The following is a 5,328-nucleotide window of genomic DNA, read 5'->3' as shown; positions in this document are numbered from 1 at the left end:
ATCAGGAACAGTTGATCACAGAAGTCAACAGTACAGAGATGTGTAATATAGTACTTCACTTAATAGATTTTACACATTCTTTGACAATATCAGTACAACATCACAACTATTGTTATGATTGTTCTAAGTAAATTATAAAAACTACAAAACAAATCATTATTAAAAAAATACAAAGAATGTGAACCAGAAATCGAACTAACAAGTACATTTGACAAAATAAGTACAAAGGAACCATCGCTACTATGACAGTTCCAAGTCTGTTGTAATATTATAAAACAAATTTGTACTACATACGTCATGTTTTTTTCTCCTTCCTTGTGATTTGGGGACCATAAGTGTAACACCACGCGACTTCGTGTCAGGTTGGCACAAATACATATGCCCTTGGGTACAATAATATCTATTTCTAAATAAACTGACCAAAATCTAACCACATTTGAGTCACAAAAATCAGATGTCAAATATGTCAAAAATACAAACAATGTCTTGGGTGAAGGATAAAATTTAAAAATAATACGAACCTTGAGAATGCTACTCAAAAATAATAGACGTATTTTCGTTGATACAGATACCGAGAAGGTGGTGTTATACCGAAACCTGTGCACATACTAAAGAAAAATTAACACAGCTTTGTGTCACACATTTTCTCAAGTGCATTATAGCCGTTGGAAGTCTGAAACCTTCAATAAAAAAAAAAAAAAGCTCTCTAACGAGCCGCTGGTGACTGTGGGTTCTTTGTACCAAAATACTCAGAACGTATCCCTGAACAGCCTATGAAAGATTGTCGGTGCAATTCTGGTTCACCCTGTGTATACACCGGTAGCCATTGTATAGCGATTTTGCGTCCTGTTCCATTTGCCTACCGAGCGAGGGGAAAAATGACTGTGTATATGCCTACATAAGCACCCTGATCTCCCAATATTATCCTGAACACACTTACTGAATGAATGTGCTGTGTAAGTCTAACATCCCCATATTATCATGTTACCTTCCTTTATAAACGTGGGTGGACTCAGACACTGTGATATGTTTTATAAATGATAGAGCACAGCAATCAGTCATCTTTTTTTTTTGTAGCTTTTATTTGGTAAATCCAGATGTCGGCAGTTCTTTGAACATTCAAAGAACTGTGACTGACGCCCGAGCAACAGGGAACTGACATCCACTGAGACTGGAAAATAGTGCATCGATAAGCCGAAATATGGATTTGCCAACTAATACCTCCAAAAAAAGGACGACTGATTTCTATGCTCTACCATTTATAAATCCCCATATTATGTGTCTTCTATTTATTTCTCTCCTACGACAGGTATTTTTAAACTAATTGTTAATCTTCACGAAAATTTTGATATTTCGGAGTAACTGTAGTGTTCAACGTTAAAAGAAACTGTAGTTGCAAGACGCCTTTCGTTTAAGAAACAGTGTGTGCTACAGATTATTGGGCAGATCAAAATTAAAAACATAAAGAAAAAAAAAAAAACAAACAAAAAACATCTAAACCTGGAATAGAACATCTCCTCGTCCTAAAGCCAAATTCTACCCTCTGGACTAACTGGACAGCACATTTACACACTATGGAATCGTGAAACTTGTCGTTCAGGAGATTACAGCGTTGCAGAATTGCTAGTCGATTTCCTACAGAAAAAATTCACGGGACACAATTACGTGCAAAGATTCGCACTTTGGCGTCCGAGTGCGCTTTCTGCGCTAACGTCCCGTTCCCCTAACAGGTTCTGTTGCGAATGCCTACAGTACACCGCAACTATATGTTCCACGCATTTGTTGTCTTTTTTTATTCAGTAGACTACTTGAGTACCTGACGTTTTCCGGGTATGTATTTATTCCAATCTTCTATTAGTCCATCTCCTCTCCCCCCCCCCTCTCCCCCACTGCCTTTCTCCTCCACTCCCTCTACGTTCATCTCCTCTACACCCTTTCTTTGTCCACCTCTTCCACCTGCCACTATCTGCCCATCACCTCCTGCCCCTCTGCTCCTCACCCATCTGATTCCACCTCCTCCTCCAGCCTCTCTTTTATTCCATCTCCTCCACACCTCTCTCTGTCCATTTCCTCCTCCCTCATCTCTCTGCACACCTCTTTCTCTTCCCTGTCTGCCCATCTCCTCCTCTTTCCTTTCTCTGTCCATCTGCTTCTCTCCCCTCTCTCTCTCTCTGTCCACCTCCACCTCTTCCCTATCTCTGTCCAAGCCCACTTCCCCCCCCCTCTCTCTCCCCCTCTGTTTATCTTCTCCTCCCCCTACACTGTCCTCCCTCCTCTTTCTGTCCTCTATCCATCTCCTGCCCTCTCCACTGTCGGTCGGTTTTCTCGTGTTCTCTTTCTCTGTCCATTTTCTCCTCCCCCTATCACTGTCCATCTCCTTTTCTTCCACCTTATCTCTCCTAGGTGTCACCCCCACCCCAATAGGACTGGTGGCTCTTACCACCATAGTATTTCTTTCCAGATCTAACTTACATGCGGACCCAGTTTGGATGAAATCTGTACAGGAGATTATGATGAGCTTTTTACCTGTGGCTTTGTCTACATACTTACACTCAGATACATTTCGCATATATTAGCATATTTCACACGTATCTGTGCATATATTTCACCTGTATCTGTAGCGAATTTCGCCTTGTAGTTTCATTTTCACGTAGCTCATTACTTATGGCGTCATACCTGAGACATGTCTAGTGCAATGACGCAATTTTGCAGGTACATCCAGTGGTATATCTAGCTACTGTCCGCGAAATGTGTTGTGAACAGAGAAAGTAGTAAAGAAATAATAAATAAGGAAGTCATGCATGATCTTAGTGCTTATGACCCCATATCTCCTGAACTGTGTTCGTACAACGATATAGCACTGCTCTTACATTCAGTGGTTATTGTGAATACTGTCTGCAAAATGTATCGCGAATGCAGTTAGTAGCGAAGAAATATTAAATTAAAACGTCATGCTTCGTACGGCAGTTTTACTGCACGAATAACGAAAATGTAGTATGCGATATTTTTTTCCCATTCATCATTTCGTAGGGGTTGTTAGCGAGAGAAAGTTTCGTAAAGGTTTGAAATTATGCGTAACGTTTGTTGCAAGTCACTAAAGAGAACATTTCCAAGTGTCAGTAAACGAAGCTACGAAAATCTCTCAGCTCCCTACCTACACTATGTGATCAAAAATATCCGGACACCTCTAAAAACATAAGTTTTTCATATAAGGTGCATTTTGCTGCCACCTACAGCCAGGTACTCCATATCAGCGACCTCAGCAGTCATTAGACATCGTGAGAGAGCAGAATGGGACGCTCCGCGGAACTCGCGCGCTGGGTGTCACTTGTGTCATACGTCTGTGCCGTCCGGTGTGGCCGTGCGGTTCTAGGCGCTTCAGTCTGGAACCGCGTGACCGCTACGGTCGCAGGTTTTAATCCTGCCTCGGGCATGGATGTGTGTGGTGTCCTTAGGTTAGTTAGGTTTAAGTAGTTCTAAGTTCTAGGGGACTGATGACCACAGATGTTGAGTCCCATAGTGCTCAGAGCCATTTTTTTCATACGTCTGTACGAGAGATTTCCGCTCTCCTAAACATCCGTAGGTCCACCGTTTCCAATGTGATAGTGAAGTGGAAATGTGAAGTGACACGTACAGCAGAAAAGCGTACCGACTGACAGAGACTGCCGACAGTTGAAGAGGGTCGTAATGTGTAATAGGCAGACATCTATCCAGACCATCACACCGGAATTCCAAACTGCATCAGGATCCACTGCAAGTACTATGACAGTTGGGCGGGAGTTGCGAAAACTTGTATTTCATGGTCGAGCGGCTGCTCATAAGCCACATTCATGCTGGTAAATGCCAAACGACACCTCGATTGAGGTAAGGAGCGTAAACATTGGGCGATTGAACAGTGGGAAAACGTTGTGTGGAGTGACGAATCACGGTATACAGTGTGGCGATTCGATGGCAGGGTGTGGTTATGGCGAATGCCCGGTGAACGTCATTTGCCAGTGTGTGTAGTGCCAACAGTAAAATTCGGATGCGGTGGTGTTATGGTGTGGTCGTGTTTCTCGAGGAGGGCGCTTGGACGCCTTGTTGTTTTGCGTGGCACTATCACAGCATAGGTCTACACAGATGTTTTAAACACCTTCTTGCTTCCCACTGTTGAAGAGCAATTCGGGGACGGCGATTCCATTTTTCAACACCATCGAGCACCTGTTCATAATGCACAGCTTATGGCGGAGTGGTTACACGACAATAACATCCCTGTAATGGACTGACCTGCACAGAGTCGTGACCTGAATCCTATAGAGCACCTTTGGGATGTTTTGGAACGCCGTCTTCGTGCCAGACCTCACCGACTGACATCGATACCTCTCTTCTGTGCAGCACTCCGTGAAGAATGGGGTGCCATTCTCCAAGAAACCTTTCAGCACCTGACTGAACGTATGCTTACGAGAGTGCAAGCTGTCATCAAGGCTAAGGGGTGGGCCAACACCATATTGAATTCCAGCATCACCGATGGAGGGCCCCACGAACTTGTAATTCATTTTTAGCCAGGTGTCCGGATCCTTTTGATCACGTCGTGTATGTAGCCGTATAGATCATGCGGATAAAAAGAGACAAATAATAACTGTCGTGTACGGTGCATGCGTTATTCATCCCACGCTTCCTTCGGAAGTGGAACAGAAACAAATGTTAGTACGGGTATATGATACAATGAAACGTACTCTCTCCCGCACAACTCACAATACATATATGTAAGTTGAAGTAACCATCGGTATATTACATTTCACTTTAGTCGTAGTATCAGTAAAACCTGATAGACAACGATGATTTCTCCCGCCCCTTACGCGTTACATTATCGTGCTTTGTCACCATTTTGGTAATCTACTTTTCTGGCTTTTGATTGAACACTCCCCGGCATCCGTTAACGTATTAATAAAATTTCCGCCCCCGGGTGGGCTCGAACCACCAACCTTTCGGTTAACAGCCGAACGCGCTAGCCGATTGCGCCACGGAGGCCGCTAGGGTTTGTTCCTCCTCAGAGTGTTTCCTCCGTACCCATTCTCTTTGGGTAACTCACTGACCCGGATGCCTCCCTGTTTGAGTCCCTGGCCGCGGAGAGGGGGAAGGTGGTAGCGTAGCTAGGTAGAGCGGTCGGGAGGGGCAGGGAAGGGGTCTCGCTGGGAGACCACGTAGAGCCGTGGGGTTAGTGACGGTGAAATATGTGAAAGAATGTCACTTGCTAATCCATGCACGCTTCACGCGTAAACATTTTTTCTTAATTGAAGCACAAATTAGAGAATGTGAAATTCAGAGTGGATTTTGTTATGTGAGATC

General features: G+C 43.8%; 1 non-coding gene across 1 annotated transcript; it reads right to left on the bottom strand.

Annotated features, from left to right (window-relative positions):
• Window positions 1-4,936: 4,936 nt before the first annotated feature.
• Window positions 4,937-5,010, bottom strand: Trnan-guu. The gene has a single exon. It is a non-coding gene; the product is annotated as a tRNA-Asn (tRNA).
• Between the last annotated feature and the right edge of the window lie 318 nt (window positions 5,011-5,328).

This window comes from Schistocerca piceifrons, unplaced genomic scaffold, assembly GCF_021461385.2.
Source record: "Schistocerca piceifrons isolate TAMUIC-IGC-003096 unplaced genomic scaffold, iqSchPice1.1 HiC_scaffold_553, whole genome shotgun sequence".
NCBI lineage: Eukaryota > Metazoa > Arthropoda > Insecta > Orthoptera > Acrididae > Schistocerca > Schistocerca piceifrons.
The sequence above is the reverse complement of the archived record's forward strand: the minus strand, read 5'-3'. Positions and strand labels throughout refer to the sequence as shown.